The sequence below is a fragment of the Lycorma delicatula genome, chromosome 1, assembly GCF_047948215.1.
Source record: "Lycorma delicatula isolate Av1 chromosome 1, ASM4794821v1, whole genome shotgun sequence".
NCBI classification, from domain to species: Eukaryota; Metazoa; Arthropoda; class Insecta; order Hemiptera; family Fulgoridae; genus Lycorma; species Lycorma delicatula.
Window position 1 is genome coordinate 400,830,992 of NC_134455.1, and position 14,793 is coordinate 400,845,784.

Consider the following 14,793-nt stretch of genomic DNA (forward strand, 5'->3'; position numbering starts at 1 on the left):
ATAATCGAATCTTCAATTTACGATAATTTTTTTTTTAACGCGTAAAACTCATACAAGTATTACAGATATGGAGTGATACCCGAGCTGTAACCGAACCCTAAAAATCAAATATAAATTTAATACAAAAATTTGATCTTCTTTAAAAAAAAATTCCAATTTTTTTTTGAACATAGGACGGTTAAGAAATTATAACGAAAAGAACTGGAAATTATACGACGCTTTAACTCTTAGACGAGTACAAATCCTGACTTATTCTGCTCGCGGAAACGATAATACTATTTTAATTCGATAATTTATTATTATTAAATATTCACCGTATTAGGTTGGAGGTTGTGTGGAAGTACGGTATTGAAATTTTGAAGCGAATTAAAATTTCAAGCCTGACCGGGATACGAACCCGGGACCTTTCGGATAAGAGGAAAGATATTATTACTCCACCTCGGCGACCGGCGAGGTGACTAAGTTTATATGCTCTCAAGTATTACATTACATTTACTTACGTAAACTTAAAAGAATCGTAATAGAAAGTATATGCGATAGAAGATAAAAAGTCTGAAATTTTATAGGATGTGATTTTTAGTGACGTTCTAACAAAATAATTAACTTAATTGTGATCCGGTGTCAAGTCGAGAATCAAATCCGTATCTTTCACTATATCAGTCGGTTTCTCTACTGCGTTACCGAGGTGACAAAATTGATTACAGAAATGAAATGAGACACGAAAAATTATATGTTACTTTGTGATATCTAAATATAATTTTTGAATTAAATCCATACTAAATGTGTGTTTGCGTGTTCGTGTGTGTATTTGTATTTTAGGCGGGCTGGGCTGTACTGTGAAATACGGTAGTCGGCTTGATGAGATAAATTTAGAAATAATCCTTTTATATAACCCCCTTATGTATTCATTAATATTTCTTATGATCTTTATTAAAACAAAATGATCCTGTTGTTTTTTTCTGATTAGTTACTAAAGACGGATAGGGTCTACGTTTTTTAAATTGCTTTTTTATATTAAAAGAAGTAAATATTTAATAATATGTTAACGGGCGCGCACGAGTGTTTTTTTTTTTTATATCCAAGAGCAGTTATAAAGTATGCTGAATGTAAATTATATCCAAATTGAATATTTGGTAAAAATAAATAATTGAAAACGTTATCGTTATAGTTTGGGTACCTTGGTTACGTTCATTTGTTAATGTGCACATCGGTTTAAGCGAAAATTTGGTTCAGTTATTATTACGTATAATAATGTCATGAAATCTGTAAACATGAATATTAAACTGTTGGTGTCGGTCGGTCGGTTGTTATGAGAGAGGAAGTGCATTTTATAGGGCGGGCTTGTTACAGTGGTGGGGAGCAACAGGGAAATCACGTGGTGACAATGAAGCTTATGAAATACAGCGGTCAGTCTTGGGTTGTTTACACTGTTAGGTTACAAATTAGGTTATCGTTTCTGTGTCTTGTTTAACAGTTATTGTTACTTCTTGTATATTTTAGATAATGATCCTCATTATTGATCGCGGTAAGTTTTTCTTATATTATTTTAGTACAGCTTAAAATAAGTGTTATTATTTTTGTTTGTCTGTTGTAGGTACTTATACGGTTTGGTCCACCCCAAACAAAAGTTTAATTGTTATGACGATGCAAACAATGAAAAATGCTTAACGCGCATTAAATTGAAACTGAAAGACCTGATTAACCAAATTTTATTTGAAAATTACAAACGTCAAACAAAACTTTAATTGTAAGGCTATTCCTCAGAAACGTGTTTTTTAACCGTGTTTCATTTTCTGTTTCTTTGGAAATGTAGATTCAATCCGCTAGTTTTCTGAAAGAATTCATAAAAAATTATTTCTTTGGAAATATTTAATAATTCGAGTTCTTCAGTCGACAATTTCAATCGATCCTCATCGAGAACTTGCTTATTTGATTTTCCTTTTTTCAAAAAAAAGTTACATATTTGTTTTATTAATTTAGTTTCATCCGTTCCATTCAAGTGACCGTAAAATTTGAGTTCTTTTTCTAATTCCATGACTTTTCAAAATTTGTTTAATTTATAAATATCAAATCTTTACATGGAACTAGCAGTTAATGATGTTAAAGAACAATTTAGATTTGGAGTAGCAGTACAAGGTGAAAAGATAAAGATGCTACGATTTGCCGATGATATAGTAATTCTAGCCGAGAGTAAAAAGGATTTAGAAGAAACAATGAACGGCATAGATGAAGTCCTACGCAAGAACTATCGCATGAAAATAAACAAGAACAAAACAAAAGTAATGAAATGTAGTAGAAATAACAAAGATGAACCGCTGAATGTGAAAATAGGAGGAGAAAGATTATGGAGGTAGAAGAATTTTGTTATTTGGGAAGTAAAATTACTAAAGATGGACGAAGCAGGAGCGATATAAAATGCCGAATAGCACAAGCTAAACGAGCCTTCAGTAAGAAATATAATTTGTTAACATCAAAAATTAATTTAAATATCAGGAAAAGATTTTTGAAAATGTATGTTTGGTGTGTCGCTTTATATGGAAGTGAAACTTGGACGATCGGAGTATCTGAGAAGAAAAGATTAGAAGCTTTTGAAATGCGGTGCTATAGGAGAATGTTAAAAATCAGACGGGTGGATAAAGTGACAAATGAAGAGGTATTGCGGCAAATAGATGAAGAAAGAAGCATTTGGAAAAATATAGTTAAAAGAAGAGACAGACTTATAGGCCACATACTAAGGCATCCTGGAATAGTCGCTTTAATATTGGAAGGACAGGTAGAAGAAACAAATTGTGTAGGCAGGCCACGTTTGGAGTATGTAAAACAAATTGTTGGGGATGTAGGATGTAGAGGGTATACTGAAATGAAACGACTAGCACTAGATAGGGAATCTTGGAGAGCTGCATCAAACCAGTCAAATGACTGAAGACAAAAAAAAAAACATGATCGATTAGTAATCCTATCCGTTTTATTTGTAAAAATTATATTAAAATTAAGGTTAACTTGAAATACAGACATAGTTAGTGTATCATTTTTTCTCAGCCGTTTGAAAAAATTTCATTCTTACTAATCTCTGTTAACAATGACTAGACTAATAAAGCTCAGGCGACCGATAAGATTTTAACGTAACATTTGATGTCGATGACTGAATATGAAATGACATTCCAACGGATAAGGTGTTGCGTTGAAGTAAGTGAATCTAAATTATCATTTCTGTACTTTATTTTTTAAAACGTAAATTTTTTTGTTGAATTTAGTAATTTCATACGGTAACTAATAAAATTCATTGAAGAAATGCCTTTTTGTTTTATTTTTGTAGCGGATAGTCGCATCTTCATATTCATAATTAAATATACATAACCTTGAAAATAACTGATTTTATTTACGGAAAGCAATGAAGGAAAAAAAATTCATTTTTTCTGTAATGTTCTTTCTTATTCCTGTTTAGGTATTACTTCAGAGGGTGATATGTGTGAGTTTAAGCGAAGTGTAGTATTGTACAGTCTCAGTTCGACCGTTCCTGAGATGTGTGGTTAATTCAAACCCAACCACCAAAGAACACCGGTATCCACGATCCGTGGAAAAATAACTGACTACTACGACTTGACCGCTGGAACTGTCGACTTCTAAATCAACTTATTTGGGAAGATGTGTTCACCGCTAGACCAACCCGGTGAGTTTTCTGTAATGTTAGTTTAATTTGAAATTATGTAGTATTACATATGAAGTTGTAATTTACCGATTGCATGCATCACTGTGTTTATCTCAGTATAAGAAAAAAGTTTAATTTTTAAGAAATATATATATATATACATAAAAAAGTGGTACTTTTGAGGTGATCACATTTATTATGAATATAAACATAACCTCACAAATTGGTGAGTTTAAAAGAGTGAAATCCTTGGTTCATATTTTTTTTAAATGCTATAAATCTTTTATATAAAAATGAATACGATGGTAAGAATAAAGATTCAACAGTTTTTTTCTAAAGTATAAGTGACAGAAGTTTAACCGGCTTTTCTTCAAATAACACTAATGCCAGTTTTAAGGAAATAATATTGACTGAAGTGAAGTAATAATATTCTACGATTTAACATAAATAATGCATCATGTTAGGCGGTCTAATTCAAAAACATGAATTTGCATCCATATTTAGACATATTTTCTTTTAATTTAAGTAATATTTTTACGAGTACAATATCTTTGTACTGATGGTTTTTTTTTGTCTTCAGTCATTTGACTGCTTTGATGCAGCTCTCCAAGATTCCCTATCTAGTGCTAGTCGTTTCATTTCAGTATACCCTCTATATCCTACATCCCCAACAATTTGTTTTACATACTCCAAACGTGGCCTGCCTACACAATTTTTCCCTTCTACCTGTCCTTCCAATATTAAAGCGACTATTCCAGGATGCCTTAGTATGTGGCCTATAAGTCTGTTTCTTCTTTTAACTATATTTTTCCAAATGCTACTTTCTTCATCTATTTGCCGCAATACCTCTTCATTTGTCACTTTATCCACCCGTCTGATTTTTAACATTCTCCTATAGCACCGCATTTCAAAAGCTTATAATCTTTTCTTCTCAGATACTCCGATCGTCCAAGTTTCACTTCCATATAAAGCGACACTCCAAACATACACTTTCAAAAATCTTTTCCTGACATTTAAATTAATTTTTGATGTAAACAAATTATATTTCTTACTGAAGGCTCGTTTAGCTTGTGCTATTCGGCATTTTATATCGCTCCTGCTTTGCCATCTTTAGTAATTTTACTTCCCAAATAACAAAATTCTTCTACCTCCATAATCTTTTCTCCTCCTATTTTCACATTCAGTGGTCCATCTTTGTTATTTCTACAACATTTCATTACTTTCTATTTTCTTGTTTATTTTACTGCGTAGGACTTCATCTATGCCGTTCATTGTTTCTTCTAAATCCTTTTTACTCTCGGCTAGAATTACTATATCATCAGCAAATCGTAGCATCCTTATCTTTTCACCTTGTACTGTTACTCCGAATCTAAATTGTTCTTTAACATCATTAACTGCTAGTTCCATGTAAAGATTAAAAAGTAACGGCGATAGGGAACATCGTCGTTACTGATGGTATTTGAATTTAAATAAAGTCAAATTTTTAGAATTTTGTTCGTAAATTTAAATATAAAAGAAATCGGTAAATCCTTAATACGTTAATCTGTAACTTACCGATTCTTTTATTTCACAAATCTTTTTTGCATAATTTTTTTCCCCAGGCCCTCAGGAACCGAGGGAAAATAAATGGAGACTTATATTCCAGGAAACAACAAGTAAATGGAGAGAGATTCTGGCTGACCCGTAGTTAAAAATAAAGGAAAAACTTATACAATCTTTAATATATTGTATGTAGAATACCGAATCGATATTCTAATACTGGAAAAAACAATATTCTAATATCGAGTTGGGATTCTAAGTACAAATCTTAAAATGCGAGATCTGCTCCCTGCTAATTAGCTTTGTGAGTGTAGAGCTATTAAGACTTGACTTGTCTTTCGGTCTCTACTCGACTAGAGGAATCCTACACGTGTAAATTATTCTGTTATAAAATGGCAAAAAAAAGCGACTACATTTTTCTGGGACCCAAATTATTGTATTACTATTTTTTTACGGTCGATATACAAGAAATTAAAACGCAGGTTTTGCATATAAAAATTAAAGATTCAGTTGCTACTGATGAAATTCCTTTGTTAATACTTAAGTCATAAACGACAAATTTAATCGATAAATCTTTCATCGGTAGAAGATTTATCAGTAACCTCAAAATCTCTTATTATTTTGTAAAAGAAACTAAAAGTATTTAATTTACAAAATTAAAGATCAATTTTCTGGAAAAAAGGACCGGTAATAGATTTACAAATTCTTGAAATATGTGTATCGATAATGATCAGCGCGGTTGAAATTCTATCGAGTTTCAACTGTTGAAAACTACTGAAATAACTATTTCCCAGCCGAATGTTTTTTAAATAACAGAAAAAATGCGTAGCCTTGATTTTTTTTTGTAGATGAACAATTTTCTCTTTCTTTGGCACAATTTCACACAACCACCGTCGTTTGGTCTCCGACATGTAACGGTGAATCTGTGTTTCATGTAGTGTAATAGAACGTTGAAGAAACCCGGCGGAATTATATTTAAATAAATTTATAATAGCGTGGAGAAGTTTACGGTCAGTTGTTAACAAATGCAGCACCCATAGAGCAGAAAGTTTTTCACACCTAAAATGTTTATAGGTGTAGTTGACACATCTATCGAAATGTTTGCGATGTCAACAAGCTCATGAGCGTAATTGTAGCGGACACCGTCAAGAGTCGGTGATCATTTAATACAACATTGTAGATTATTTGAAGATTTCGTCAGTCTTAGCAGGTTTTGGATTAACCTTACCAGCTGCCGCTTGCCCGTACAAGACGGCAGTGTCGGGCTCGCACCGACTAAAACCCCTCCCCCTTACTTAACTTAAATTATAATTTACCGAACTTGACCTATAACTAAAATTATATTTTAACGAACTTGACCTAAACACTAGCGGCTTTAAATCTTAACCTAAGGGAGTGAGGTTAGCTTGTAACCTAACCCCCCTAAACTACAGCCCCGCACTGCCGTCAGTGCGGGCCTGACGGCGGCTGGCAGAGCTTTCTCCCCGTACGGAAACCAAAAAAAATAAAATAAAATACAAAAATTATGAAAATCGGATCGCTATTTACAAAATAATTGCTTCCAGAAGCCCGATAGTACGTAGCCTACAGTATCCGTGTTAAAAATAAATCCATCCGTATTATCAAATTATAAATATTAATAAATATATATTATAAATTTAATTTATTACCGACAAATCAATCCGTGTTTGTTTTGGATAAAACATTTCATATCGGGTAAATGTTTTCTTTAAATTTACGTGTAGGGAAACACTCCCCGAGTAATCCTTTACAGACAGTTCTTGATTAATTAATAATTAGAAATAAAAAAAAAAAAAACACAGACGGACAAACATTCATTTTTATATATATGAATTCAATAACGTTTACTTAGCAAATGTTAAATGTTCCGTATGCACGTAAACATCAGAACGTTTCATTTACTAAACGATTTACACGAATCACATTTACCGGGACAAAACAAAATTCTGACAGCCCGTTTTGGTATAATTTTTTTAACTTTTTCAAGTAATCGCAAAACACGGTATTATAGATTAAATAGGGTTTACGTAATCGAAATAAACGGTAACGATTAGCGTTTTTTTAAAGCACTGCAGAGTAATACAGTGTCATTTGACCGAATAAATGAAATCGGTTTAGCATCCGACGAAAATTTATTACTTTAATTATGCGGTCCAAAAATTTTACGTAATGTACAACATAAATGTTACTATTAACGGGAATAATATTTACGTAGCGACGTTTTATTTCTTACTGAGAAACGATCGCGCAAATTTTATCCGTATTTCAAGTTAACGTTAGGATTTGCTTAGTGCGGTCGGTAACTCTATGTAAGAATTGAATTTCCACGTGGAGGTTTACACACGTTTTTTCTATTTTGTGTTGTTTTCGTTCGTCGACTAATGCGTGTCCGATTTGATTAAAACAGAGTCTACAATTTATTTGCGATTTAATTTATACTCAAATTAGCGATTGCGTATATCTAAGCGGGTTTTCAATAAAGATATTTGCTGTATAACTAAATTGCATACGCATAAAGTTTTGAAAAAAGTTGTTTTTTCCAGGTATATTTCTGTAAACAACGTTAGGAAAAATTCATTCTGTTCATCGATAAGGTAAAATTAATACTTTTTCACGTTTATCTGTTGTAATTTGACGCGGTAACTTTTCTCGTGTAAAATGAAAGAATAATAATTAAAAATTAATCGGGATAAAAACAAGTTAATAAATAAAACATACAAAAAGAAATTACAAAAAAATACATTTGATTACGTAAAAAATTATTTTTTAAAGAAGCTTTTATTTAACTAATATTAATATTAACATTAGTAAAAAAAGGAAACAAATTAGAAAACCGCTTTAAAAGTAAAAAATAAGAATTAAATCAAATTGAGAATTTTAAACAAAAAAATATAATATATTACTGAAAAGTAAAAAATAGATTATATAAAAATCTAATAAATAACCGATAAATAAATTTAATAATTATTAAATTTTAAAATGAAAAGTAATGAAAATATTTGGTTAAATAAAAGCGATTTTTTAATATTTAGATATTTAATTTTGAAATAACCTTGGAAATTCGACGTCTATCGTGCGGTATAAAAACTAAGATTTTCTTAGTAATCGTGTAATTTCCCAGCAGGATTTTCGTTGTCGTAGATTAATTTGAAAGATGAAAGGGTTAAAAAGGAAGGAGGAACGGAAAGAGAAATGACGGAAGGAAAGAAAGATGAACGAAAGGAGAAAATGAAGGAAAGAGAAGAAAAAAAACGTGGGAAACAGTAAGGAAATACAGTATAAATGAAAATGGAAAAAAGGGAGAAGGGTGAAACGGAAAAAATAAAAAGTAAAAACTGGAAAAGGAAATGGAAAGGAGAAAAAAAGGGAAAGAGAAGAAAGAGGAAAGTGAAACAGAAATGAAGGAAGTAAACGGAAACGGGTAGAAAAAGGAGAAAACTGTAGAAAGGAAAGAGGGAAAATGGTGGAAAGAGAAAAGGAATATGGGAAAAAGGAAAGAAAGGGAAAATGGAAAATATAAAAAAACGTGGAAAAAGAAAATGGAAAGCTGAAAGGAGAAGAAAGGAAGGAAGTAAAGGAAAGGAAAAGGAGGAGAAAGTAGTGGAAAGAAAAGAGGGGGAAATGGGAAAAGAGAAAGGGAATATGGTAAAAATAAAAACGGGAAAAGGAAAGAAAGGGAAAATGGAAAAAAGGAAAACAGGGGAAAGCAGAAAGAGAAAAAAGAAAAAGGAAGAGGGAAAGGGAAATGAGGAAAGGAATAAGAAAGGGAGATAAAAAGGAGAAAATTGTGGAAAGGGAAGAGAGGAATGGGGTAAAGAGAAATGGAATGCGGTAAATGAAAATGAGAAAAGGAAAGCGAGGAAAAATTGAAAAGGGGAAAATATGAAACGGGAAAAGGAAACACAAATGGGAAAGAAGAGAAAGAGAAAGGGGAGAAAATGGTGGAAAATGAAGAGGGGTAATAATAGTAATGGGAAAAAGGAAAATGGGAAAGGAGGAAAAAAAAATAAACGGATAATGAGAAAGGGGAAATAGAAGAAAGGGTAAAAGGGAAAGGATAAAATTTGTTAATGTTTTATGAAACTTTAATAAAAAGTGTTCATTTAATCTATATATGTATATATATACTCAAATCTAGCAATAGCGAAGCATTGCCTCGCCGGGTTTGCTAGTCTTATGTGTCACGATGTTTGTACGGGATAAACTCCGTACATACCCTCATGTATGAGATAAAATTTCGTAACTATCTGTAATTTGGTCCAACTTAAAAGATGGATAGTTTTTATCTCAATATTTGTTATTTAAAATTAAATGTTTATTATACGACAATACTGTGTATTTATCGGTTAGTTCTATGAATTCCTAATAGATGGCGGTGTAAGTTAATTCATCGATACAACTCTTTAACATCGTTTGACAACAAGGTTACGTAGACTGTTTATGTTCACGACATAACCGTACTATTTTAATTTTTCGTGAATGATTTTTATAATTATACTGTGTATTGTGTTATAATTGTGCAGTGTATCGTTTGGATATTATTATAATTTTTAACAGAAAAATAATAATAACAACATAAAACTTTATAGAGAACTTTTTTTGTCTTATTAATCTTCATATCGCCTGTAAACGGTGTATTTCTTGCTTGCTTTTTATTTTATTTTGATTTTTTAATCTGTTAATCGTTAATTCGTTCGTTAATTTTGATCTAATTTATTTATTTAAATAATAAATATCAATTTTTTTTCAATTTCAGTATGATGCCGCGGAAAAAATCTAACCTTAACAATGCGTGTAGCAAAGATGCACGACGCGCATGCGTGTTAAGAGAGCCCGTGGATCGGAAGAACAAATTGCGGCAAGAAACGCGGCTCAAAGAATCAGAACAGCAGAAATTCGTAGACAAGAATCTCGAGAACAGATGATGAACGTAAAAACGATCATAAGGTAATAACAGTTTACATTAAAATGCGTGTATTTTTGTGTGTTTGTTCCGTGTATGTACGTTTGTATTATATACTTTTCTTTTTTGATAAAAAAAGGCGTGATAATAATCTTAGTTGAAGTATTTTACCTTTAGCAGGTCACTCGCTCTTTAATTCCGCAATCATCAAATGGGTTAAATGTTTAAAGCTACTTAACATTATTATTGTTGTAATAAACACATTTACGCGCACATTCGCGTGATTATATTAAAATTACGTATCAAATTATGAGATAATTTTATTTCCTGCCGTTTATTTTTTTCATTTATATTATTAAAGCTCATTTTTTAAACGTCTTTAAAACAGTTTTTCGATTTAATTTAAAAAATGTAATAGTTTAAAAATTAAATGTCGTTCAGAATATTACGTAATAACTTTTTTTTAATATCCAGATCGGTTAAATTAAACAAACTTCATATCTTTTTAATAAAACCTATTTAAAAAAAATAATAAACATTGAAAAATAATGTTTTTCAAATATTATTTTTATTTATTTTCTTTTTTTATAATAAAAGTAGACAAATAATTTAATAAACGGTGGGAACTCGGTCCAAAATTTTGGGAATTTAGAGAAGATATTTTAAAAGGTGATCGCTTATTAGCTACTTTTTACCTCCCGGCGAATATATCTAGAACTAATGGAGAGAGTACGGTAATCGTGTCAAAAATGGGGTATCGTATTTTTTGCAAATCTTTACGTTTTAGGGTCCAACTAGTTCATCGACCCAAAAACAGTATTTATGTTATTTACGCTTTTGGCCTTATATCTCTGTATTGACGGAACCGAATTTCTTCAAATTTGGCTCAAATATTTCCAATATGGGGGAGTTAATTACAGTTTTTTTTCTAAATTCGTTCAAGTTGCGGGGGATATCATGAAAAAAATAATTTTGATTTTCTTCATAGGAATTTTAAAAAAAACTTTACTTTAGAAAATTTGTTACCTACTTTGCATTTATAAATAACCAAAAAGAGTTTTTCAAAAAAAATCAACCCTCACCGCTTAAAATTGAAATATATGTTAATGTAATACTAGAAACTTGGGTCTTCATAAGAATAAAAAAAAAAGCTAACACTTGTGGGTTGTTTCAGATGTGCAGCTTACATCAACATACATGAACAACTTAATTTAAAATACTTATCATTTTATTTAAATGTAATATTTTTTTCGTTTATTTAATTCAACGATATAATAATTAAAATGGGCACGCATACCGTATTTAATTCGCGGTTGTGACGGTCGACAGTAACTAAACTAATGTAATTTCACAACTTACATTGAACAAATTTCGCTTTTATGTTCGGCATACTGATGTAATCGCTTGGCTTAACGCACCAGATACCTAGTAAACCGTACATAATATTTCCGGTTTATTTACATAAATGTAACAAAATATGATATAAAAACTTAACATTACTGCCCGTCAAAATCGGCAGATTTTGAATATGAACTATTGATATTGAATATAAACATAAATAATTAAAATATAAAGAATGTAATGTAATACAAATATGATACAATTTTGAACAAAATATAACTTTGTCAAATAATACAAATATTAGGTAGTATCATAGTTAAGATATACATAACTAATAAGTATAGCAAAATGAATACATATAAAAAGAACATTGAATAAAAACTTAACATTTTAATTAATTACCAGATAGTTTATTTAATTAATTATCAGATAATGATAATTAATTAATTATCATTTTAATTTTAATTATCAGCAGATATAATTTATGTATTGGTCTACGAAATACACCATTTGATGTACAAATGTCAACAACTCTTAACTAAATTAGCAGAACCCGTGAAAGCATGAGTAACAATTCCAGATTTCCAAAATAATGGAGAAGTATTGTCATCACAAATTAAAATTAAATCACCCTCACAAAGATTTCTATTAGGAAAACGCCATTTATTGCGTTGTTGCAGTTGATGCAAATAATCTTTAGACCATCTTATTGAAAATATTTTAAAAATTGGTTTCATTGAAAAGGAATCTGCAGATAATTTAGATCATTTTATTAATCAAATTAATTCTTGTATAAGTTAATTGGAGGCAATGAATTTACCTGTAAATCCTTATGAGCTCATTGTTATGCGATTACTAGCATCAAAATTAGACAAAAATACTTGCAAAAATTGGAAGAAAAGACTGTCTAATGAAAACTTTCCTAATTTCAAAAACTTTGTTGAGTTTCTTAATAATAGAAGACAAATACTTGAAAATGTTGCAGCTAAACTTGAGTATAATTCGCAATCAAATAACACTCGCTCTTTTAATAAACCCTTTAAAGGTCAAGGGAAATATAACAATACAAATAAAATTTACAGAAGAAATTTAGTTAGTTACCATGCAAATTCAAAAATTATTCAATGTACTATGTGTAAATCCGATCATTATTTATATACATGTAAAAAATTTCTTGATTTAACAGTAGATGAACGCAAGGAATTTCTAGTCCAGAATAAGTGTTGCTTTAATTGTTTTCGAACAGGTCACTCTGTAAATAATTGTATGAATAAGCATGTATGTAAAACATGTTACAAAAAGCATCATTCCTTAATCCATACAGAGGAAATTCATAAATCTAGCTCTAAGCCTGAAAATAATACTTTTCGTGCATTAAAATTACAAACAAACAAAAATGTTTTATTGTCTACTGCTGTGTGCAATACTGTGAACAAACATGGAAATTATCAGACATGTAGAGTGTTGCTTGATTCAGGCAGTCAAGCCAATTTCTGCACAATGGAATTTGCTCGTAATCTTGGGCTAACATTATCAAAAAATAATCTTCCAATTTCTGGAATTAATAACTCATTATGTCAATCAAATTACACTGTCACAGTTAAACTATACTCTTGCCATGAAAACTTTACATTAGACATTGTTTGTGCTGTATTATCGACCCTAACTGACAATCTTCCTGCTGAATCATTTTATTCATCTCATCTTAATTTATCTGTAAACTTAATTCTTGCGGACCCAAACTTTAACATTTCTTCAAATATTGATGTCCTTTTAGGTGCACAGTACTTCCTAAACCTTATTCTGCCGAATAAATTTGTACGTAACCAGCATTTTTCCTTGATACAAGAAACAAGACTAGGATATATATTAGCTGGAAACCTTCCTTTAAATGTTACACGTAACAATTCCGTTTCTTCCTTTTTTATTCGTAATGACAATAAACTTCTTTCATCACAGATAGAAAAATTCTAGGAGGTAGAAGAACCTATTTTAGTCAAACAAACCTCTTATGATAACTCAATATGTGAAAGGAATTTCATAGAAAATGCAATTAGAAATAAGAATGGTAGATTTATAGTTACGTTACCTCGTAAATCAGGTAACATCAAACTTGGTGATTCTCTTAATAACGCCAAAAATAGAATTTTGTCTTTAGAATGTAAGCTTATTCAAGACCCTAGTTTTAAGAAGGGATACTCTAATTTTATTAATGAATATATATAGAGACCTAGGTCATATGTCTGAACTTAATTCAAAGGATTTATTGATACCTGACTCAGAAGTTTTTTATCTACCTCATCATGCTGTTTTCAAGGAAACAAGCTTAACAACCAAACTAAGAGTTGTGTTTGACGGCTCAGCCAAATCCAGCAATGGTCTATCTCTAAATGATACACTAATCATAGGACCTAAGGTCCAACAAGACTTATTTTCAATAATTTTAAGATTTAGAGTCCATAATTATGTTATCACATCTGATATCACAAAAATGTACAGACAGATTCTAGTTACTCAGGACAGTAATTTGCAAAGAATACTGTGGCGTGAAAACCCTGAACAAGACTTAAAGCATTATGCCTTAAGAACAGTTACTTAATTTACAACTAGTGCCTCATTTTTAGCTACTAGTTGTTTAGTTCAAATTGCCAATGACAATAACGATCAATTTCCTAATGCCTGCAGAGCCATATTAAATGATTTTTATGTTGATGACCTTATTACAGGAGCTGATAGTGCACATGAAATTAAGCAGTTAAAAACTGACTTAATAACTTATTAAAACAGTATGGCTTTCCCCTTCATAAGTGGTTCTCCAACTGTCAAAATATTGTTTTCTCCATAGATATATATCATCTATGATATATTATCATATATCATCTAAGATATATATCATCCCTTAAAGATGACTGTAAGTAGTATAATTTTTGAATGTCGGAAAGGTCATTTCTAGAATGAATTAAATCATTAAGTCTATTAAAGTAATGCTGCCATTCAAGTAAATTTCCACTAAAACATGGCAATTTAATTGGCTGTAAAAACTGCATTTGATTATTAATAATTGGTTTCATATCGGTAGGATCTGATTTATCAGGAGGTTTTGTAGACATTTTATCTAACAAAGATTTTAATTTACATTCTATGTTACATAGATTATCTTCAGTTTGTATTCTGTCAGTATCCTCATCAATAGCTTCCAACTGAGACTGAATGCTATCATATTTAACTTGTAATTCTAACAAATTTCTTAATTTTATTTGTAAAGAACATATTTCATTTTTTGTGGGGTTAAAATTATCAGCAAAGGTTCAGCAAAGCATTTGTGTGATTGATGCCTTAA

At 30.6% G+C, this 14,793-nt stretch overlaps 1 protein-coding gene across 4 annotated transcripts in view; it reads left to right on the forward strand.

Annotated features, from left to right (window-relative positions):
- LOC142317419 (uncharacterized) overlaps positions 1 to 14,793 on the forward strand; it is a 116,580-nt gene that overhangs the window by 72,067 nt on the left and 29,720 nt on the right. For all 4 annotated transcript variants that reach the window (XR_012754746.1, XR_012754745.1, XR_012754744.1 and 1 more), the window contains exons 2-3: positions 3,446 to 3,670; positions 9,966 to 10,156. The gene's annotated coding sequence lies outside the window, so the exon portion shown is untranslated. The remainder of the gene's footprint in view (positions 1 to 3,445; positions 3,671 to 9,965; positions 10,157 to 14,793) is intronic.